The sequence below is a fragment of the Salmo salar genome, chromosome 27, assembly GCF_965601325.2.
Source record: "Salmo salar chromosome 27, fSalSal1, whole genome shotgun sequence".
NCBI classification, from domain to species: domain Eukaryota; kingdom Metazoa; phylum Chordata; class Actinopteri; order Salmoniformes; family Salmonidae; genus Salmo; species Salmo salar.
In genome coordinates, this window is record NC_138317.1 from 27822393 (window position 1) to 27847482 (window position 25090).

At 46.4% G+C, this 25090-nt stretch overlaps 1 protein-coding gene across 1 annotated transcript in view; it reads right to left on the bottom strand.

Annotated features, from left to right (window-relative positions):
* Window positions 1-21681, bottom strand: part of atxn1a (ataxin 1a) — a 164520-nt gene extending 142839 nt beyond the window's left edge. The window contains exon 1 of the mRNA XM_014178254.3: window positions 21528-21681. The gene's annotated coding sequence lies outside the window, so the exon portion shown is untranslated. The remainder of the gene's footprint in view (window positions 1-21527) is intronic.
* Window positions 21682-25090: the final 3409 nt, after the last annotated feature.

Consider the following 25090-nt stretch of genomic DNA (forward strand, 5'->3'; position numbering starts at 1 on the left):
GGGTCAGTCTGTCACATCTGGAGTATTTCTCTTGTCTTTTCCGGTGTCCTGTGTGAATTTAAATATGCTCTTTCTAATTCTCTTTTTCTCTTTCTTTCTTTCTCTCTCTCGGAGGACCTGAGCCCTAGGACCATGCCTTAGGACTACCTGGCTTGATGACTCCTTGCTGTCCCCAGTTCACCTGGCCGTGCTGCTGCTCCAGTTCCAACTGTTCTTCCTGCAGCTATGGAACCCTGACCTGTTCACCGGACGTGCTACCTGTCCCAGACCTGTTGTCCCAGACCTGCTGGAACCCTGATCTATTCACCGGACGTGCTACCTGTCCCAGACCTGCTGTTTTCAACTCTCTAGAGACAGCAGGAGTGGTAGAGATACTCTCAAAGATCGGCTATGAAAAAGCCAACTGACACTTACTCTTGTGTTACTGACTTGTTGCACTCTCGACAACTACTATGATTATTATTATTTGACAATGCTGGTCATTTATGAACATTTGAACATCTAGGCCATGTGCTGTTATAATCTCCACCCGGCACAGCCAGAAGAGGACTGGCCACCCCTCATAGCCTGGTTCCTCTCTAGGTTTCTTCCTAGGTTTTGGCCTTTCTAGGGAGTTTTTCCTAGCCACCGTGCTTCTACACCTGCATTGCTTGCTGTTTGGGGTTTTAGGCTGGGTTTCTGTACAGCACTTTGTGATATCAGCTGATGTAAGAAGGGCTATATAAATACATTTGATTTGATTTGAATTGTTTTGTGTCATCATTAGCATGGTTGGGTAGGTTACTTTCTAAATATAATCTGTTACAGTAACTACTTACCTGTCTAAAATTGTAATCAGTAACATAACTTTTGGATTACCCAAACTCAGTAACGTAATCTGATTACTTTCACTTACTTTTGGATTACTTTCCCATTAAGAGGCGTTAGAGGAAGACAAAAATAATCCATCAAACACATTTGGTGTGTTGTAATAGTGGTTTCTGACTTGTGGTGAGAACCACTCAGGTGAAACAAAATTAAACTAGCGCCTTTTTTCAATGCTGAATTGTGTCATAATGTAGAATTTTTTCCTTAAACATCCTTTCTTAAAAGTAATCCAAGAAGTAATCATCTACTTTTTCAAAAGTATCTGTTACCTGATTACAATATTTTTTGCTGGTAACTTAACTGATTTGTAAGGGCTGTCGTCGTAAGAAAACCAAGATGCAGCGGAGGATGTGTATTCATTTTAAAGATTTAATCAAATGAACCACTATAAACAAAATACTCGACAGAAACGACAGCAAACAGTTCTGTCTGGTCCTACATGAACAAAACAGAAAACAATCACCCACAAAACCCAAAGGAAAAACAGGCTACTTATGTGTGACTCCCAATCAGCAACAACAAACTACAGCTGTGCCTGATTGGAAGCCACATGGCCAAAATCAACAAAGCAAACCAACCTAGAAAAAATAACATAGAACGCCCATCCAATGTAACACCCTGGCCTAACCAAAATAAAGAACAAAAACCCCTCTCTATGGCCAGGGCGTTACATGATTACATATGTAATCATTAGGATAATACAGTATTGTGTACTGTTATTTGTAAATGTATTCTGCTTTTATTGGATGAAGCTCACTTGGAAAAGAGATGTCTCAATGTGACTTTCCTGTTTAAATAAAGCTAGTTCACCTGATTCACCCAGGCTTTTGACTCCTTGAACCAAGGCAAATTGAAGAAATAGAGGAGGACAGGACTTTGAACTCTGAACTTTACCATTTAAAGAAAAAGACGAGCGTGGACACTGAATACAATTTTTTTTCTTCCTAGGACTCTGTGACTTTGGATTTCTACACTGTGTAAACAAAAGGGAAAGTTCACATAACTCCACTACTGTATAAGCCACAACAGCTATTAGAACAGACCAATAGCTTAATTGGAGTATAGTTTAAGGGTAATGCTTTTACAAGGTATTAGAAAACCATGCCTTATTTATAGGCTTAAAAATCAACTACAACAATGCCAAAGCACCTGAATCCCAAAGCTGGAACAGCGGAGATTGAGCAATGTTACTCTTGACAGCCTAACCATTATTGGAGGCAGTACACACAGTACACACCAGACTGATACACAGAACACACCGCCAGAGTTCCCATAGGACTACTGTGGCACAGATATATGTTGTCTATGCAGCTGACCAGTCCTCCTCAGCTGAAAGGCTAAATGAGTTTCAGGAACAAATCTAATAATGTCTCCCTCAGGAGAGGAGGGTTGTCTAGTCCTCCCTGTACGGAGAATCTACTCTGATGAAATCTCCACACCAGGACCTTGTTCTGGACCTGGATGCATCATCCTTATCACTCCCAGTCCAGCCACACCACACGTGATGAGGAAGGGGGGCCCTGGTCTAAACCTCCGTGGCCCCCTCAGGCCCTGCCTGTGAGGTTTCCTCTGCTCTGGGAGCCCCAGATGCTAGCTTCCCGCTAGCATCAGGGTCACTCTGTTCTAGGTAGACAAATATCTATCCAGGAAGACAGATAGACAGAAACACAGAAAGGCAGAGTCAGCCAGCCAGCCTGCCAGCCTGCCAGACAGGCAGACCACTACTCGAACACAATGTTGTTCATCCTGAGCAAGCTTTAACAGGGAAGTGTGGCCGTGTGTGTGTGTGTGTGTGTGTGTGTGTGTGTGTGTGTGTGTGTGTGTGTGTGTGTGTGTGTGTGTGTGTGTGTGTGTGTGTGTGTGTGTGTGTGTGTGTGTGTGTGTGTGTGTGTGTGTGTGTGTGTATGTGTTTAACTATACTTGTGGAGACCAGAAGTCCCCACGAGAATAGTAAACAAACAAACAAACATGTGACCAACTGGGGACATTTTGTTGGTCCCCACAAGGTCAAATTTGATTTCTAGGGGGGTTAGGGTTAAGGTTAGAATTTGGTGTTAGGGTTAGAATTAGATTTAGGGTTAGGAGCTAGGGTTAGTTTTAGGATCAGGATTAGGAGCTAGGGTTAGGTTTAAGGTTAGTTTTAAGGTTAGATTGTTGGGTTAAGGTTAGGATTAGGCTTAAGGTTAGGGTACGGGTTAGTACAGGCTAGGATTAGGGTTAGGGGTTAAGGAAAATAGGATTTTGAGTGGGACTGAATTGTATTTCCCCACAAGGTTAGCTGCGGAAGAATGCGTGTACATGTGTGTGTACATGTGTGTGTACATGTGTGTGTACATGTGTGTGTTATGTCTCAGTATGTGAGGGCCCTGACCTCCAGCGCTTGTCCCAGTTTCCGTGAGACACAGTTGGTTACCTGGCAGAGTCTCCAGGCTGAAGTATGTGGTCAGCGTGGGGCTTCAGCTAACAGACTCAACACTCAACATACACCACAACCACTGTCTAAAATATGTAATACAACACAAAGCCTTGTTTGCTAGGTGGTCATAGTACAATAGGGTTGGGCAATGTTACGATAGAACCGTCTATCGGCGATGACTGACAGCCATCGGTGACGACATCGTGATGTGACAGACCTCTGGCGCCGCGCATTAAAGAGCACACGAGTGACATTCCCGAGTAATTTGACTTTTCCTATTTGCTATAGCCTATTTCAATAAATATGTTATATATAGAACACAAGAGAAGAATGTACGCTAGACAGAGTGGAGAATTCCACCAAAGCAGCGCAAAATGTCCAGTCTCGCGCTCTCTCTGTTGGATGCATGGGCCTAATAGCCTAAACCGTAAACCTATTCCTTTTTCAAATATATAATCCTTAACTATCTTGTATCTAGCTGTTTAAAAAAAACATAGGCTACATTCCCTTCTCTCTCCATTTGATAGACTATGAACATGACTTTGGCTGAGCTGTTGTTTTATGCATGGCTTTCTCCCGATCAAACAATGAATGTAACCTAACGGAATTCCATCTAAAAAAGTTGTTTGAATAGCCTAAAACCGTAAGGTAGCCAGGGGACTAATAATGAGAGAGCAAACAATATCAATAGCCTATAGAAACATCTAATGACAAGTTGAATCAATTGAAGCTTATTAAGAAAGAAATGTTACATGAGGACCTGAAAATGCCTCTATGTAAGGTTGAAAACCAAATGCTCCAGCCTCCTACTGGGCCTAGCATAACATGTTTTATACAAGTTAAAGTTATGAACAGTAGCTTTAATTCCCAGATATTCTAAGAGCCTAAGGTGTCCCAAAGTTGCCGCTTTCAAAAAGAACAAGAGAGAAAGTGGGAGTCAAAAGGCCTAGACGCAGGCTATTCTCAATCACAGCTTCGTGACAGATAGATTGAACAAACAATATTGAGAGAAGAGGACGAGGCAAATAGGTGGCGAAAGCATCGTATATCACAATGTTTTCTGAGTTCATAATTACGATAGGACAAAGGTTGACATCACCCAATCCTATAGTACAATCATATGAATGGACTCAATACTGCAGCTTTGCTATAATGGGGAAATGTGCATTCAATGGAAAAACCCCAGTCAATTAATGCAAGTGGTGGCTGGCGAAACCTTTATTAGTCATACTTCAGCAGAGTACCTTGACAGCCTGAGCCGCACGCACACACACACACACACACACACACACACACACACACACACACACACACACACACACACACACACACACACACACACACACACACACACACACACACACACAAACACACACACACACACACACACCACTCCCCAGCTCACAGCCATATGAGAGGTGGCAGCAGGGCTAGCTGCTAGCTGAGCTAATGGCATGTCATGTAGAATTAGCAGACATCAGTGAGCACCGGAGCTAAACAGCCTGCGACACCACCAGCAAGACAGAAAAAATTAAAAACAGATTTTCAGTCAAAACAAGATTGCTAGAGTCGTTGCCAAGGCTATGAGGGTGATTGGCTGTGAGTGGCTGATGAGCAGTTCTACTGTTGTTAACGTCGTCATGGCGACAGTGTAAGTAGGGTGAGGGTTAGTGAAGCATCTGTTGGAAAAGTGACCTGGGCCTGGGGTCTGTTTAGTTCAGGATGGAACGTTACAGAACCTTCATAGAAATTGATTATTAGAACAGATATGACAGTCTGTAAGGTAGAATAGCGAAAGGTGTATTCATTAGGCCTGCATTTCTATCTGCATTCTGCAAAGTTTTGAACGTTTCACCTCACTGAATACACCCCTGTATTCCAATAATCTCCCACAATGACTTTCTTCCTCGCCATGCCCAGCCCTTAGACTGTTGGCCAAAGCCAATTGATTTTAGCTTTACTACCAAAAACAGTCAATAGGGCTTTCCATAATGCTCATAGTACAGACTGGCAGTGTCCACATCACAGAATGACTGAATCACTGGCCTTGACATACGAAACCAAATCACAAAGAGACTCACAAGGGGCATGCACTGCCCTGAGTTTTCATACTGCAGCTGTAGCGATAGATGGGGTCCGCATTTCTAATTCATTTGCAATTGAGGCATAGAGCTTGATCTAGACAATAGATGGTGTGGAATATGCACTAGTCTCAAGTGCTTTTTAATACATCTGATGTTACTTGTAATGTGTCACCATCCTCAATACAGTGAGTACAGGCCAATGCCAATACAGTGAGTACAGGCCAATGCCAATACAGTGAGTACAGGCCAATGCCAATACAGTGAGTACAGGCCAATGCCAATACAGTGAAGACAGGCCAATTCCAATACAGTGAGTACAGGCCAATGCCAATACAGTGAGTACAGGCCAATGCCAATACAGTGAAGACAGGCCAATTCCAATACAGTGAGTACAGGCCAATGCCAATACAGTGAGTACAGGCCAATGCCAATACAGTGAAGACAGGCCAATGCAAATACAGTGAAGACAGACGGTACAGAAAAAAGTATTACATAAGGGTTCTTCGGGTGTCCGCATAGGAGAACTCTTTAAGGTTCCAGGTAGAACCCTTTTTGGTTTCAGGTAGAACTCTTTGGGGTTCCATGTAGAACCCTCTGTGGAAAGGGTTCTACCTGGAACCAAAAAGGGTTCTTCAAAGGGTTCTCCAATGGGGACAGCCGGAGAAGCCTTTTAGGTTCTAGATAGCACTTTTTTTCTAAGAGTGTACTGACCAATGCCAACACAGCGAAGACAGACCATTACCAATACATCTTGAACAATGCCTATGTGATTTATAGTTCTTATATTTGTACCTTTAGCTGAGCCTCCAGATATAGACTTCTTGTGGAGTGACTGAGTGGAAGAAAAAAAGGGGGATATAGAGAGGAGTGACTAGTGGGGGTGGGAAGAAAGGGGGATATAGAGAGGAGTGACTAGTGGGGGAGGGAAGAAAGGGGGATATAGAGAGGAGTGACTAGCGGAAGAAAAGAAAGGGGGATATAGAGAGGAGTGACTAGTGGGGAGAAGAAAGGGGGATATAGAGAGGAGTGACTAGCGGAAGAAAAGAAAGGGGGATATAGAGAGGAGTGACTAGTGAGGGGGAAGAAAGGGGGATATAGAGAGGAGTGACTAGTGGGGGGTAGGAAAGGGGGATATAGAGAGGAGTGACTAGTGGAAGAAAAGAAAGGGGGATATAGAGAGGAGTGACTAGTGGGAGGGAAGAAAGGGGGATATAGAGAGGAGTGACTAGTGGGGGGTAGGAAAGGGGGATATAGAGAGGAGTGACTAGTGGGAGGGAAGAAAGGGGGATATAGAGAGGAGTGACTAGTGGGAGGGAAGAAAGGGGGATATAGAGAGGAGTGACTAGTGGGAGGGAAGAAAGGGGGATATAGAGAGGAGTGACTAGTGGGGGTGGGAAGAAAGGGGGATATAGAGAGGAGTGACTAGTGGGAGGGAAGAAAGGGGGATATAGAGAGGAGTGACTAGTGGAGGGGGAAGAAAGGGGGATATAGAGAGGAGTGACTAGTGGGAGGGAAGAAAGGGGGATATAGAGAGGAGTGACTAGTGGGAGGGAAGAAAGGGGGATATAGAGAGGAGTGACTAGTGGGAGGGAAGAAAGGGGGATATAGAGAGGAGTGACTAGTGGGGGGTAGGAAAGGCTGGATATAGAGAGGAGTGACTAGTGGGAGGGAAGAAAGGGGGATATAGAGAGGAGTGACTAGTGGGAGGGAAGAAAGGGGGATATAGAGAGGAGTGACTAGTGGGAGGGAAGAAAGGGGGATATAGAGAGGAGTGACTAGTGGGGGGTAGGAAAGGGGGATATAGAGAGGAGTGACTAGTGGGAGGGAAGAAAGGGGGATATAGAGAGGAGTGACTAGTGGGGGGTAGGAAAGGGGGATATAGAGAGGAGTGACTAGTGGGAGGGAAGAAAGGGGGATATAGAGAGGAGTGACTAGTGGGAGGGAAGAAAGGGGGATATAGAGAGGAGTGACTAGTGGGAGGGAAGAAAGGGGGATATAGAGAGGAGTGACTAGTGGGGGGTAGGAAAGGGGGATATAGAGAGGAGTGACTAGTGGAAGAAAAGAAAGGGGGATATAGAGAGGAGTGACTAGTGGGAGGGAAGAAAGGGGGATATAGAGAGGAGTGACTAGTGGAAGAAAAGAAAGGGGGATATAGAGAGGAGTGACTAGTGGGGGGTAGGAAAGGGGGATATAGAGAGGAGTGACTAGTGGGGGGTAGGAAAGGGGGATGTAGAGAGGAGTGACTAGTGGGAGGGAAGAAAGGGGGATATAGAGAGGAGTGACTAGTGGAAGAAAAGAACGGGGGATATAGAGAGGAGTGACTAGTGGGAGGGAAGAAAGGGGGATATAGAGAGGAGTGACTAGTGGAAGAAAAGAAAGGGGGATATAGAGAGGAGTGACTAGTGGGGGGTAGGAAAGGGGGATGTAGAGAGGAGTGACTAGTGGGAGGGAAGAAAGGGGGATATAGAGAGGAGTGACTAGTGGGGGTGGGAAGAAAGGGGGATATAGAGAGGAGTGACTAGTGGGGGGTAGGAAAGGGGGATATAGAGAGGAGTGACTAGTGGGAGGGAAGAAAGGGGGATATAGAGAGGAGTGACTAGTGGGAGGGAAGAAAGGGGGATATAGAGAGGAGTGACTAGTGGGGGGTAGGAAAGGGGGATATAGAGAGGAGTGACTAGTGGGAGGGAAGAAAGGGGGATATAGAGAGGAGTGACTAGTGGAAGAAAAGAAAGGGGGATATAGAGAGGAGTGACTAGTGGAAGAAAAGAAAGGGGGATATAGAGAGGAGTGACTAGTGGGAGGGAAGAAAGGGGGATATAGAGAGGAGTGACTAGTGGAAGAAAAGAAAGGGGGATATAGAGAGGAGTGACTAGTGGGAGGGAAGAAAGGGGGATATAGAGAGGAGTGACTAGTGAGGGGGAAGAAAGGGGGATATAGAGAGGAGTGACTAGTGGGGGTGGGAAGAAAGGGGGATATAGAGAGGAGTGACTAGTGGGAGGGAAGAAAGAGGGATATAGAGAGGAGTGACTAGTGGGAGGGAAGAAAGGGGGATATAGAGAGGAGTGACTAGTGGGAGGGAAGAAAGGGGGATATAGAGAGGAGTGACTAGTGGGGGGTAGGAAAGGGGATGTAGAGAGGAGTGACTAGTGGGAGGGAAGAAAGAGGGATATAGAGAGGAGTGACTAGTGGGAGGGAAGAAAGGGGGATATAGAGAGGAGTGACTAGTGGGGGGTAGGAAAGGGGATGTAGAGAGGAGTGACTAGTGGGAGGGAAGAAAGAGGGATATAGAGAGGAGTGACTAGTGGGGGTGGGAAGAAAGGGGGATATAGAGAGGAGTGACTAGTGGGAGGGAAGAAAGGGGGATATAGAGAGGAGTGACTAGTGGAAGGGAAGAAAGGGGGATATAGAGAGGAGTGACTAGTGGGGGGTAGGAAAGGGGGATATAGAGAGGAGTGACTAGTGGGTGGGAAGAAAGGGGGATATAGAGAGGAGTGACTAGTGGGAGGGAAGAAAGGGGGATATAGAGAGGAGTGACTAGTGGAAGAAAAGAAAGGGGGATATAGAGAGGAGTGACTAGTGGGAGGGAAGAAAGGGGGATATAGAGAGGAGTGACTAGTGGGGGGTAGGAAAGGGGGATATAGAGAGGAGTGACTAGTGGGAGGGAAGAAAGGGGGATATAGAGAGGAGTGACTAGTGGAAGAAAAGAAAGGGGGATATAGAGAGGAGTGACTAGTGGGAGGGAAGAAAGGGGGATATAGAAAGGAGTGACTAGTGGGAGGGAAGAAAGGGGGATATAGAGAGGAGTGACTAGTGGGGGGTAGGAAAGGGGGATATAGAGAGGAGTGACTAGTGGGAGGGAAGAAAGGGGGATATAGAGAGGAGTGACTAGTGGGAGGGAAGAAAGGGGGATATAGAGAGGAGTGACTAGTGGGGGGTGGGAAAGGGGGATATAGAGAGGAGTGACTAGTGGGGGGTAGGAAAGGGGGATATAGAGGTATGCCTGTCTTGCAGCATTAGGTCACTAGAGAAGCTCTCTGAGAAATCCTTTAGTGAAATTACTTTTGCTGGATAGCTCAGTTGAGTGCCACTCTCCCAAACTGGCCCTCCTAGATAGCTAGCTTCAATGACAACACTCCTGAGGAGTGCAAGTGCAGGAGACGAGACAGAAATGGGACAGCCAGTCTCTCCACAGCTCATGTCTTATCTACACAACCAGTGTTTTACTAAACCGACTGCCAGTGCCTGTCATTTCCAAAGTGCCTCTTCCATTGTCAAAACCACACAGCAGCAGCCAAATTAAAAACCCAGGCAGTCAGCCATCTAGCTGTTCAGAACTCAGGCCTCATCCCTCAGCCTAAGGAAATGACTTCAGACCGGCTGATACTGTTTTAAGTAGTTGCTGTGGTAAAGTTACACACACACACACACCCACACACACGTACACACTCTCGCGGGCGCACAGAGACACACACACCCACTGACGATGCTCTGGAAACTTCTTTCCATATGACACACCATCAGACAGTAAACGTATGACAACCGACAACAACGTGTAGTAACACTACCGTGGAGTCCAGTACCCGTGACATCATTAAGAACAGGTGATAGAAGAAGGGGTCGTATCGTGCCAAACATAACAGTGACCAGGGTGGGTTTCAGTATTCCATGGATTGTTTGTATCAGATCCGTTTTCCTGTTATTGAATTCCTTTCTCGATGCATATCCTCCGAGCACTGCCTAGCGGGAATCATTGTTGATACCCCCTAGGTCCTATCGGACCTGCTTGACAGGGGCCAGGGCTCTCTCTCTGTGCCACCCTTTTCCCTCCGTTTGTGTATGTGTGTGTGTGTGTGTGTGTGTGTGTGTGTGTGTGTGTGTGTGTGTGTGTGTGTGTGTGTGTGTGAAGGCAGGCGGACGTGCACACTTGGTCCTGTCCATGTACCCTCTGGGGGTCCACCCCTGTGAGAAAGCATTCCTCTGCTTGATGACATCACTGGTACTGCACATCTCTCCTCTCTTTCTTCCTTTTCTCCTCCTTTCACCTTTCTGTCTTCTTCTTGATCCTACACTCTTCTCCTCCTTTCACCTTTCTTTCTTCTTGATCCTACACACTCTTCTCCTCCTTTCACCTTTCTTTCTTCTTGATCCTACACTCTCTTCTCCTCCTTTCACCTTTCTGTCTTCTTCTTGATCCTACACTCTCTTCTCCTCCTTTCACCTTTCTGTCTTCTTCTTGATCCTACACTCTCTTCTCCTCCTTGATCCTACAGTCTCTTCTCCTCCTTTCACCTTTCTGTCTTCTTCTTGATCCTACAGTCTCTTCTCCTCCTTTCACCTTTCTGTCTTCTTCTTGATCCTACACTCTCTTCTCCTCCTTTCACCTTTCTGTCTTCTTCTTGATCCTACACTCTCTTATCCTCCTTTCACCTTTCTGTCTTCTTCTTGATCCTACACTCTCTTCTCCTCCTTCTTCTACCTTTTCTCATTCTCCCTCTCCTACTCTCTTTCCTCCTACCCCTTCTTCTCCCCTCCTCCTCTCCCCCATTCCCTCTCTCTGCATGTCCCAGACTGTTTATTAGGCTTGCCATGTTGTCACAGCCCCACAAGGTGTCTGCCAGTCAGTGAACAAAACAACCTTTTATCCTGCCCCTGATAAGACTGTATCTAAGACAATATCTACGATATCTAATCCTGGTGGGGACAGGCTACGGTACCAGTGTGTGTGTGTGTGTTGCGGCAGGAAGGGGGGACAGAACGACAGAAGAGGAGGGAAAATGATGGATGCAGCTCTTTGGTGGTCCAACTTATCTGTCCAATGCATCCGGAGCACCAGCTCACTGCCTCCAGAGACCTTCCGTTTACCCTGTTCAAGACCTTGCAGAGACGACAGTGGCTACAATATGACAATTCAGCCAAAGCTAATGTGCTATCTGTCTTGCGACAGTGTTTTATGTCATATATCATTATGTCATAGAACACCGACATTAATGCAAGGTTACGGCTAGTTGACTGAGGGTGAACCATTGGGGGAAACTAGATACAAACTAGCTCTATTGTGTTATGCAAACTAAAATGCCTCAAGCCTGCTGTGCTTCTTCCCCTTCATGCTTTAATGACTTTACACCTAATCCATAATATCAACAACAAAGAGCAGTCTCACTACCTCCTTTCCCAAAGTGAAATACACTTTACAGTCAGACTAAGCCCCATTACACAAGCATTAGACAGAGAGAGGAGGAAGAGGCTGGACCATTGTTCCTATAAGCAAAGCAATACTATTGGAAGGGAGAAGATCAACCATAAAACAAGGCTTTGATGTCGAGACAGTGGGCTAAAAATAGGAGGGCAGTCGGATCGCTCAGTCAGGCTTCTCAGTTTTTCTCTGTGTGTGTGTGTGTGTGTGTGTGTGTGTGTGTGTGTGTGTGTGTGTGTGTGTGTGTGTGTGTGTGTGTGTGTGTGTGTGTGTGTGTACAGTATACATGTGTAGCTCCCTTATTAGATAAAGGAGCTATAGCCCCTCAAAGCCTAATGTTACTACTGTTGTCAACATCTCCCACTTAATCATGCTACAGAGGGAACATTATCAAATATAAATCAAGGTACAGCGATGAAAGGTAGAGATATGTATTAACATTACATTTCAGATGTAATTTATAGCTCACGTCTATAGTATAACTTAAAGATCGCATACTGTGGCTCTCTCTCTCTCTCTCTCTCTCTCTCTCTCTCTCTCTCTCTCTCTCTCTCTCTCTCTCTCTCTCTCTCTCTCTTGCTCTCTCTCTCTCTCTCTTGCTCTCTCACTCTCTCCCTCCCTCTCTCTTGCTCTCAGTTAAATGTCCATATACAATTTAAGGGCTTTATTGGCATGGGAAACATATGTTTGCATTGCCAAAGCAAGTGAAATAGATAATAAACATAAGTGAAAAAAACTATTAAAAAATTTAAAGTAAACATTATACTCACAAAAGTTCCAAAAGAATAAAGACATTTCAAATGTCATATTATGTCTATATACAGTGTTGTAATAATGTGCAAATAGTTAAAGTACAAAAAGGAAAATAAATAAACATAAATATGGGTTGTATTTACAATGGTGTTTGTTCTTCACTGGTTGCCCTTTTGTTTTGCAACAGGTCACACATCTTGCTGCTGTGATGGCACACTGTGGTATTTCACCCAATATGTGGGAGTTTAACAACATTTTATTTGTTTTGAATTCTTTGTGGGTCTGTGTAATCTGAGGGAAATATGTGTCTCTAATATGGTCATGCATTTGGCAGAAGGTTAGGAAGTGCAGCTCAGTTTCCACCTAATTTTGTGGGCAGTGCACATAGCCTGTCTTCTCTTGAGAGCCAGGTCTGCCAACGGCGACCTTTCTCAATAGCAGGGCTATGCTCACTGAGTCTGTACATAGTCAAAGATTTCCTTACGTTTGGGTCAATCACAGTGGTCAGGTATTCTGCCACTGTGTACTCTCTTTTTAGGGCCAAATAGCATTCTAGTCTGCTCTGTTTTTTGGTAAATTCTTTCCAATGTGTCAAGTAATTACCTTTTTTGTAACACAATTATTTTTGACTCACTGAGATTTACTGTCAGGGCCCAGGTCTGACAGAATCTGTGCAGAAGATCTAGGTGCTGCTGTCTCTCTCTCTTTTTTGCTCTCTCACTCACTCACTCTCCCCCCCCCCCCCCCCCCCCCTCTCTCTTGCTCTCTCTCTGCAAATGGTTTGATATTGGAGCCAATGATTCTATGAGATGAGGTTACTAAAAGGAACAAGCCCAGGCATGTTCAAGGTTGTTGCAGCGGCTGGTAAGCTACAGTATTGCTGTCACTATTATTAACACTGAGTAACTAACTACGCATTTGTAGCCTACTCACTTCTAACAGCCCATGGGTGGAGTACTCAACAGATGTGAGCTGTGTCAAATGGCAACCATTCCAGTGGACTTTGCTCCTACTACAGCTTCACCATTATATCGATAAGCCAGATGAGAATACCCTGTATGTCACTCCCCTGGGCATTCCCTCTAGGAAACTATACTGCCATTATGGATCTTTCCTCACAGTGAACTCTACAGCACAGTATCCCCAAAGTTTGCACATGGTCATTGAAGCATGCCGGGGCTCATTGATCCAGCAGTGTGACACAGGCAGCTTCCCAGTCCGTGTCACTCCCTGCCAACCCATTCACAGTAACGCTGAGCCATTCAGGATTCCGCCCATTGATTTTCTATACCCCATTGATGACAGGTTTGTGTGTGGGCAGGCAGATCAGTGAAGCCAATGAATGAAAGGGGTCCTAATGCAGAACGTATCTCACACAGAATTATCACAGATAATCAAAAATGCTGTTTTGTATCACATGCATTAAAAGGTGAGTAGCTTTAAAGACACGCGGTTGTAATGTAGCCTTACCAGACTAAAGTATCTAAATCAACGAAAGAGTGGAATTACCTGTCTGGATCTGTGGTATGTTATCATACAAAGACATGGAGGTGTGTCACGTTCTTGAAAATGATTGGACCAAGGTGCAGCGTGAGTATAGTTCCACATATTTATTTAAGTGAAACTAACAAATCAAAATAACAAAACTTACAAAGACCGTGAGGACGTAGTGCCCAAACACACTAACAATCAATCAATATCCCACAAAACACAGGTGGGGAAATAACTACCTAAATATGATCCCCAATAAGAGGCAACGATAAACAGCTGCCTCTATTTGGGAACCATATTAGCACCAACATAGAAATAGACATACTAGATCACCCCCTAGTCACGCCCTAACCTACTACATAGAGAACCAAGGGCTCTCTATGGTCAGGGCGTGACAGTACCCCCCCCCCCCCCCCCAAAGGTGCAGATTCCGACCTCAAAACCTGAAACCAAATGGGGAGGGTAGGGGGGGTGAGTAGTGTCGGTTGCGGCTCCGGTGCAGGTCGTAGCCCCCGCCCAGACCCCGGATCCGGGCTGAACGCCGTGCCTGGACTGGGCATCGGCACAAAGGAAGACTCAGGCTATGGAGCTGGGTTGGACGCCATGCCTGGACTGGGCACCGGCGCAAAGGAGGACTCCGGCCCTGGAGCTGGGTTGGACGCCGTGCCTGGACTGGGCACCTGCGCAGAGGAAGGCTCCGACCTTGAAGCTGGACTGGACGCCGTGCCTGGACTGGGCACCGACGCAGAGGAAGGCTCCCGCCCTGGAGCTGGACTGGACGCCGTACCTGGACTGGGCATCGACGCAGAGGAAGGCTCCCACCCTGGAGCTGGACTGGACGCCGTGCCTGGACTGAGCACCGGCGCAGAAGAAGGCTCCGGCCATGGAGCAGGACTGGACACCGTGCCTGGACTGGGCATCGGCGCAGAGGAAGGCTCCAGCTTTGGAGCTGGACTGGACACCGTGCCTGGAAGCTCCGGACCGTTGGCTGTCGCTGGAGGTTCTGGACCGTGGACCGTCGCTGGAGGTCCCGGACTGTGGACCGTCGCAGGAGGTTCCGGACCGTGGACCGTCGCAGGAGGTTCCGGACCGTGGACCGTCGCCGGAAGCTCTGGACTGGGAAACGTCGACGGAAGCTCTAGACTGGGAAACGTCGCCGGAAGCTCTGGACTGTGAATGCGCACTGGAGGTCTAGTGCTTGGAGCCGGTACAGGTGGCACCGGACTGGTGACACGCACTTCAGGGCGAGTGAGGGAAATAGGCACAGGACGTACCGGACTGGGGAGGCGCACTGGAGGCCTGATGCGTGGAGCCGGTACAGGTGGCACCGGACTGGTGACACGCACTTCAGGGCGAGTGCAAGGAGCAGGCACAGGATGTACCGGACTGGGTAAACGCACTTCAGGGCGAGTGCGAGGAGCAGGCACAGGGTGTACCGGACTGGGGACACGCACTTCAAGGCGAGTGCGAGGAGCAGGCACAGGACTAACCGGACTGGGGAGACGCACTGGAGGCCTGATGCGTGGGGCCGGCACAGGTTGCACCGGACTGGTGACACGCTCTTCAGGGCGAGTGCGAGGAGTAGGCACAGGACGTACCGGACTGGGGAGGCGCACTGGAGGCCAGATGCGTGGAGCCGACACAGGTTTCACCAGACTGCTAACTGGATCTTCTGGTCGAATGTTGAGCAGAACACACTTGCACAACATCTCTCTCATCTCTCTCTCTCCCTCTCTCTTCTCCATTGCCTCCCTGACAGTCTCTGGCTCTTCCCGCTGCTCAGCCGCCAGCTCCACGTGCCCCCCCGAAAAAAGATCTTGGGGTTTCTGTGGCCGTGGTCTGACGACACGCTCCTCCAGAGTTTGCCATTCGGGCTCTGGTACTCTCCTCAGCTCGACCGGCCACCCCTTGTGCCCCCCCCCCAAAAATCTTGGGGTTGTCTTTAAGCTTTCTGTGGCCGCAAACCCTGGCGTCGTCGCTGTCCTCCATTATTACCTTCCGTCTGCCGCCAAGGAAGGGTTTCGCATCCCCCCATCACTTCTTCCCATGTCCAAAACTCCTTTACCTGGTGAACACGCTGCTTGGTCCTGGTTTGGTGGGATATTCAGTCACGTTCTTGAAAATGAACGGACCAAGGCGCAGCGTGAGTATAGTTCCACATATTTATTTAAGTGAAACTAACAAATCAAAATAACAAAACTTACAAAGACCGTGAGGACGTAGTGCCCAAACACACTAACAAACCATCAATATCCCACAAAACACAGGTGGGGAAATAGCTACCTAAATATGATCCCCAATCAGAGGCAACGATAAACAGCTGCCTCTAATTGGGAACCATATTAGCACCAACATAGAAATAGACATAATAGATCACCCCCTAGTCACGCCCTGACCTACTACATAGAGAACCAAGGGCTCTCTATGGTCAGGGCGTGACAGAAGGACAGGTTCACAATCAATAGCCGTATTCTATAGTAGTTTGAATGCAAGGTATTTTCATGTGGCACTACAAATCAAATCCCATGCGCCGAATACAACGGGTGTAGACCTTACAAGCCCTTAACCAGCAATGCAGTTTTAAGAAAAATAAGACTGGTTACCTTGGACATAATGTCCCTCCAGTCCTACTGGCTGAAAACGAGAGCTTTTAATTCAATCATCCCATAAAGGCAGCACTGCAACCTCAAAGGAGTGTGTGTGTGTGTGTGTGTGTGTGTGTGTGTGTGTGTGTGTGTGTGTGTGTGTGTGTGTGTGTGTGTGTGTGTGTGTGTGTGTGTGTGTGTGTGTGTGTGTGTGTGTGTGTGTGTGTGTGTGTGTGTGTGTGTGTGTATCTCCTATTGTCTTTGCCTCGTCAAGCCTACTGGAGATACTGACCTTTCCTCCTGGGAGGAATCTAATGTCCGTGTGTGCCTGTATGCTGAGAGTAAAGAGAGGAATGTTTTATCTGTTTTCAAAATGGAAAAAAGCTCTCAACTGCTGCATTAAAAAAGCATGTTGGTCTGTCTGTAACGCTGTGCCCACTGAAGTACAGCCCGGTGAATATAGCTAGATGAAAGGATAAGCAGAAAAGGTCTGAAAACTGCATCGCTCTCTCTCTTTTACTCTCTCTCTTCCTATCTCCTTTCTCTCTCTCTCTCTTTCTCTTGCTCTCTTTATTCACTCCCTCTCTCCTCCCCTTCTCTCCCTCTTTTCTCCCCTCTCTCTCACTCTCTTTCTTCAATCCCTCTCTCCTCCCCTTCTCTCCCTCTTTCCTCCCCTCTCCCTCCCTCCTCCCCCTTCTCTCCCCCTCTCAGTAAAGTACAGTACAGGCTCGGTTTGGTTTCATGGCTTCGTATCAAAAAGGACATGGCTACCCCCAGGGCTGGCCTCCATCCCCTGGACTATCCTGTTAGAATCAAGGGCTCCATCCCCAGGACAATCCTGTTAGAATCAAGGGCTCCATCCCAGGACTATCCTGTTAGAATCAAGGGCTTCATCCCAGGACTATCCTGTTAGAATCAAGGGCTCCATCCCAGGACTATCCTGTTAGAATCAAGGGCTCCATCCCCAGGATTATCCTGTTAGAATCAAGGGCTCCATCCCCAGGATTATCCTGTTAGAATCAAGGGCTTCATCCCCAGGATTATCCTGTTAGAATCAAGGGCTCCATCCCCAGGACTATCCTGTTAGAATCAAGGGCTCCATCCCCAGGATTATCCTGTTAGAATCAAGGGCTCCATCCCCAGGATTATCCTGTTAGAATCAAGGGCTCCATCCCCAGGACAATCCTGTTAGAATCAAGGGCTCCATCCCCAGGACTATCCTGTTAGAATCAAGGGCTCCATCCCCAGGACTATCCTGTTAGAATCAAGGGCTCCATCCCCAGGACTATCCTGTTAGAATCAAGGGCTCCATCCCCAGGACAATCCTGTTAGAATCAAGGGCTCCATCCCCAGGACTATCCTGTTAGAATCAAGGGCTCCATCCCCAGGATTATCCTGTTAGAATCAAGGGCTCCATCCCCAGGACTATCCTGTTAGAATCAAGGGCTTCATCCCCAGGACTATCCTGTTAGAATCAAGGGCTCCATCCCAGGACTATCCTGCTAGAATCAAGGGCTCCATCCCCAGGATTATCCTGCTAGAATCAAGGGCTCCATCCCCAGGACAATCCTGTTAGAATCAAGGGCTCCATCCCCAGGATTATCCTGTTAGAATCAAGGGCTCCATCCCCAGGATTATCCTGTTAGAATCAAGGGCTCCATCCCCAGGACTATCCTGTTAGAATCAAGGGCTCCATCCCCAGGACTATCCTGTTAGAATCAAGGGCTTCATCCCCAGGATTATCCTGTTAGAATCAAGGGCTCCATCCCCAGGAATATCCTGTTAGAATCAAGGGCTCCATCCCCAGGACTATCCTGTTAGAATCAAGGGCTCCATCCCCAGGATTATCCTGTTAGAATCAAGGGCTCCATCCCCAGGATTATCCTGTTAAAATCAAGGGCTTCATCCCCAGGATTATCCTGTTAGAATCAAGGGCTCCATCCCCAGGATTATCCTGTTAGAATCAAGGGCTCCATCCCCAGGACTATCCTGTTAGAATCAAGGGCTCCATCCCCAGGATTATCCTGTTAGAATCAAGGGCTCCATCCCCAGGACTATCCTGTTAGAATCAAGGGCTCCATCCCCAGGACTATCCTGTTAGAATCAAGGGCTCCATCCCCAGGACTATCCTGTTAGAATCAAGGGCTCCATCCCCAGGACTATCCTGTTAGAATCAAGGGCTCCATCCCCAGGACTATCCTGTTAGAATCAAGGGCTCCATCAAAAATGCCACCCAATTCCCTTTATTGTGCACTCAATCTGACCCCGAGCCAACCAAGGCCTTTTATCTGATTCCACAGAGAAAGAGGCTACACAGGACCAAGGAATGTACCTTGTGAAAGAAACTACAGTATAAAAGAGAAGAAGGAAAGAGAGAGAGAGAGAGAGAGAGAGAGAGAGAGAGAGAGAGAGAGAGAGAGAGAGAGAGAGAGAGAGAGAGAGAGGAACAAAGCACAATGTTTGATTGATTTGCTATATAGTAGCCGAGCAACGTGGCACACACACCCACACCTCTGAGGGAGTGTGCTAGTACTAGGGTCTGGATGGGCCTGTCTATCCCTGTTCTAGCTGCAAGCAATGGTTGAAACCAGGTAGTGTGTGTGGGTACTGCCCATCTTCTGTGTATACACACACACTTTTTGAAGAGAGTGCCAGTCCTTGATCATTGACTGGGTTCATCCCCTTGCTTTGCACACACACACATAGCCCGTTCCTTCCTGCTGGTATAGGGGTGTGGCCCACCTTATATCGCTCTCTCAGTCAACCACGAAAGCCTACCTAGCCAATACCTAGAAACTCCTCCGTAAGGTAGAGCACTTCAAAACCCAGCCCACAGTTTTTCTTGTTTTTCCTATTTTTGAACACATGCATAGTATTGTAAATGTGTATGCTGGAGAGGGTGTGTGTGTGCATGTGTGTGAACATGTAAAGGAACATGAGATAGATTGCAAAAGAAAATGAAGCCCTGAGAGCACTGCAGAGATTCAGCCAGCCAGGACAGGAGCAGCAGGTGTGTTTGTGCTGGTGTGAATGTGCACGTACAGGAGACTCTGACATGGAGAAAATGGCTCGTGATTAGGACACATTTGCTGCTAATTGTCTCTCATTAGCATTTAAAAGTAAGTAAGGTGTGTGCCTGTGTGTATGTGTGTGTGTGTGTGTGTGTGTGTGTGTGTGTGTGTGTGTGTGTGTGTGTGTGTGTGTGTGTGTGTGTGTGTGTGTGTGTGTGTGTGTATGTGTGTGTGTGTGTGGCAAACAGGATCAAAGGGAAGCGCAGGGAGAAATGGCAGCACCCTAATTCACTGCACAACGGATAGGGTCACGTTCATTAGCTCCCAGCTGGAACAAATATTTTGCAAGGTTTTTAGAAAGGCAATTCATTTCAAATGATGGTGCTACTGCTCTCTGTTATTTTGCTTGGAAGGACAGGAGTTTTTCCGGGCCAAATGACTCCAGGATATCTACTTGTAGTAAATACCTAGAGGCCAGGGGGTTTTCCTAGTCAGGTCACATGGTTAGGAAATACTCCAGGCCCTATAGTCAATACCATTCAGATATACATGTATATATAATAAGATATAATGCAATCATAAACATCTCAAAACATTTTGACAAATGAATGTACCTCTTACCTGGACCTGCATCATTCACATAGAAGAGTGACAAGTGCTATAGAAAGAGAATAATATCATATCTCTATGGATACGAGCTATAGACGGATTCACCACCATCAGGTGAACTGAACTGGTAGAGAGACCATGCAGTTTAATCATGTGGTGCCTTGAAGTGTTCCACACTCACTGGGCAGCCAGACAACCAACACAAACCTAACCCAACTCAAACTACACTACCAAAAAGAAAAAGTCAATAAAGAAGCAATGTCCCATGGCCTGCAGAGTACAGGTTCAAATGTCGGTAATATACAAAACCTCTCCACTAACTCTCACCTTTTATTACATAAAGAAACAGCATCAAGACATGGTGTGCTGTGTCATGCACAGTGAATATTAAAGAAAGGGTGCCCTTCAATGGGATTGCAAAGTTACTGTAACATGTTTCAATGAGCCGATGTAACATGTCGAAACACTGTAACACACGTTGTCTGGCCACCGTCAATTTCCAGATACTGGACACAATGTAACCATGTTATAACTGTGTAGTGATAGAGGAACGTAGCTGTTGTAGGCTATCTATCCTCTCTAAATAATACGGAGGACAGTTATGTAGCCTTTACAAATCTTACAATACATAGTGCAATTCCTGACTGTAAACAGAATATAAATAGCTTGCAATCACAGCCCGGGATCCCTACAGTCCCGTTATATAATCGCCAAAGCTAGGAGTGACATCACGCCACGCACAGTCGAGCAACCACTAGCCGCACACATCGGACCCAATGTCCTTTACCAACCAGCCAGCGTCAATGAAAAGTCGACAGTAGCCCGCGTAGTAACATTTACACTCTCCCTCGGAATGAAGGGCATGTCATATAGATGTATGTATTTTTGTAATTGTACCGGTTAAATTAAGTAGGCTAAGGTACGTTGGTTTGCACTGTCTTTGAAGAATAAAAAGCACTTCCGCGATGGAATTAAACTGAAATGTCTCGCGCTATCAAACCCTTGTCAAATGCTGGATTGGACATACGGCCACGTACGCACGTACCACAACGATTTCAAAGTGGACGGTTAGCCTAGTATAAATACGTCTTACTATTCTTTATGCAATATACAATCTTTCTGGGTGGAGTGGCGCAGTTAGTGAGCTTGCCCTACACACCAACCCGCCTGTGAAAAACACTCCTTGCTCTATTCAATTCCGCGAAACCAACGCTCACTTATGTCGCACTAAACAGTTAGTTTGCATTTTTATTTCGAAATGACAAGTGCATGGTTGTAAACCACAAACAACCTTCTATCCTCCGGGCACAAAAAAAATAGGTCAGAGTGCGAAGTAAACATTTCCAAAGCTTTTGGAAATAAACCAGCTCCCTCTTGCGCCTAGCTACCTTTCCTAGTTCCAGTTCCAGCCATTTTTTCTACCGCAACAGCTCAGCAAAGTGTAGTGACAACAAGGTAGAACCAGACAGCGACAGTATCGGGCAGTGGCAGTATAAAATGAATAGAGCTAGTACTTACTGTAAGGTGTAATGGTCTGGTAAGAGTATGTCTCTTCTTGTTGCCAGGGCTCCCTGTTCCTGCGCTGACGATGGAATCGTCTGCCCTCTACTCGGAATGATGTCTGCAGCGCCGAGCTAATAGCTGTACTGCTCTATGCCCCCACCTTCAGAGATCTCTCGAGAGTGAGAGAGAGAGAGAGAGAGAGAGAGAGAGAGAGAGAGAGAGAGAGAGAGAGAGGCGAGAGAGGCAGAGAGAGTGGGAGATAGCGTAGTGTGTGTGTGTGTGTGTGTGTGTGTGTGTGTGTGTGTGTGTAATACAAATAAGGAGCAGTTGGCAGTCTTAGTAGTAACTCAGGGTTTGTACTGTGATTAGTACAGAATTGAGAAAAAGGGAAACGAACAACTGACAGGCAAATTCAGTCAACAAATAGTGAATCACTAGACTAACCCTTCAACATGTCAATGGAATTGATTCTTTCCATCTCATATATATGTGCTTCGACAAGAACTCAGAGAAGAAAGAATCATATCATTTTCAATGTAGCCAATATAACCATCAAAATAAGATGTCATATCCCCAAATAAAGATTTTGCAAGAAATTCTAAATAACAGTTATTGTAAGCTCCCTTATACCCATTCAACAGAATAAAAAACGATGAAACTGAAAGACTGACTGACCAACTGACCAAGACTGACCAAGACTGACTGATGTCAAAGTGCTGTACAGAAACCCAGCCTAAAACCACAAACAGCAAGCAATGCAGGTGTAGAAGCACGGTGGCTAGGAAAAACTCCCTAGAAAGGCCAGAACCTAGGAAGAAACCTAGAGAGGAACCAGGCTATGAGGGGTGGCCATTCCTCTTCTGGCTGTGCCAGGTGGAGATTATAACAGAACATGGCCAAGATGTTCAAATGTTCATAGATGACCAGCATGGTCAAAACTCATCATGATTGTCCTTGCACAGAATTAATGGAATTTTTCCAATTTGTTTTCTCTTAAGCAACAAGAGACTTGACCAAATAAGCCCCACCCTTGCACTGCACTCTCTCAGATGATCCACCTGTACAACTACCTTGAATATCTGCAGTTATAACACAATAGTCTTAATACATCTCTATTAGAACTGTGGCCATGATAGAAGGCCATCTATTCTTTCTCATTGATAGAGTACATGATTGTATGCACAAATAGCTCCATTTGTAATATTATTAGTCACTGTCAGATAAATGTATAAAGTACTCAATGCTCTATGATTTTATTCTCTGAACTTTTATTTTCCTAGCATGAGGACAGAGAGTGACAAGAGAGAGAGCGAGAGAGGGGGAAAGAGAGAGGGAGAGAGACAGAGAGAGGGAGAGAGAGAGCGAGAGAAGGGGAGAGAGACAGAGAGCGAGAGAGGGGGAGAGGGAGAGAGACAGAGGGAGAGAGAGAGCGAAAGAAGGGGAGAGAGACAGAGAGCGAGAGAGGGTGAGAGGGAGAGAGACATGGAGAGAGACAGAGAGAGGGTGAGAGAGTGAGAGAGAGACAGAGAGAGGGAGAGAGCGCGAGAGAGGGGGGAGAGAGAGAGAGGGAGAGAGACAGAGCGAGGGAGAGAGAGAGAGAGAGAGAGAGCGAGGGGGAGAGAGAGAGAGAGGGGGAGAGAGAGAGAGAGGGGGAGAGAGAGAGAGAGAGAGGGGGAGAGACAGAGAGAGGGAGAGAGAGCGAGAGAGGGGGGAGAGAGAGCGAGAGACATCCCACTTCTGCTAGTCATTCAGTAAGTGCTCCATTGTCTCCTGTTCTATTGCGTTGTCACATGTATATCAAGAGAAACTGGCATGGAGACAGACAGGGGGTTACAGTTACCTTCCACATGTCTGCTGCAGGAGTAAAAGCAATGCAGGGTAGTTGAGGTCCTAGCTCGAGGACAGCATCCACATCCATCGACATACATGTCTTTTAGAAATACTTTTTTTAACCTTTGTTCAATTTAGTAAACATATATTTAAAAACACTGAATGTGTCCATATTAAGATCAACTTAAAGACAACATTTGACCCATAATGACATCACCTGACGATTAGCACAAACATCCCAATTGACAACGAATCCTAACCCTCAGCTGTATACTGTAAGCACTGGGATAGTGTAGAGAGGTGGGGTGGGATGGGATGTCTGTAGGGAAAATGACAGGGTAGAGTTGAAGGTCAAGGTGTGCTGGAGGAATAACAAGGAAGACTCTGGGGACCATACAGACACAGGAAGGAAAGGTAGAGGTAGTCCTCATGGACTAACCCATATTTTGTGGGGGAGGTAAGCAGCTAAATACATTTCTTAATCTTAAACCTTTTTATAACATAAATAATGGTTTTAAATGATACATATATGTTTTTATATTTTCCTGTTCCTTTGAATAGGCCACATTTCCTTACTTAGAAGTTGGCTTGGAATTTGTATATATTTGCATATTACATGTCACGTAGGTATGAAGAGATTCGGGAGACAGTCGCAGGAATGCAAAATAGTTTTTTTATTAAGCCCCAAATTACGACGTGTTATGTAAAGGCACGGGGACGAAGACCAAACAAACACGTAAAAAAAACACAGGGTTGAAATCCAAACAAAAGAGTGAGGAGTACCTCGAATAAATACACAAGCGCACAATAATTAACCCAAGGGACAAGACCCGTAATCATCTGCACAATCCACAATGGCACGAAAGCCCAAAACACACAGCACAGGTACTCACACGCACCCACGGACATTGTAACAATAATCGACAGACAACGGACACCAAAGGGCACACTTATACAAGTACTAATCAGTGGGAATAGGGGACAGGTGTGCGTGATGAAAGTTCCGGAGGGATCCGTGACATTACATCTAAAATAATTAGGAAATGTTTTACATTTTTCCCTGAATAATCCCTGTCTGTACCTGTCCTGAATGTCTGTCAGAACTACCCTCAATGCTGCAGTCTCTGTGGCATCTGAAACACGCTCACCTGTGGATTTAGCTGCAATTTGCCTACTGTTTTTATCCCTGCCTGGATTCCATACCTGTCACAGTTGTCTTCAAGAATGGACCAAGGCGCAGCAGGTATGTGGATACTCATGTTTTTTAATTTAAAAAAAGGAGTAAAGTATCCACTGGACAAAAACAATAAAGACGACAGCAACAGTCTTGCAGGCACATACAACGCAGTGCAAGGACAACTACCCACAACCCCAAAGAAAAACACACACTCCTATATAGGACTCCCAATCAAAGGCAACTCAACACACCTGCCTTCAATTGGGAGTCCAATCACCCACACAACATTTAACAAACACAAACCCCCTGCCACATCCTGACCAAGACTAACACAATTACGCCCTCTGCTGGTCAGGACGTGACAGTACCCCCCCAACCCCCCCCCCCCCCCCCCCCTCAAGGTGCAGACCCCGGAATGCACCTAAAAAAAAAGAAAACACAAAAAAATCCCCAATACCCCAACAAAACCAATAAACAATAACCCCTAAACAACAAGGGAGGGAAGGGAGGGTGGCTGCCGTCACCGACGGCACTGTGCTACACCCTCCCTCCCCAACCCACCTATCCTGGA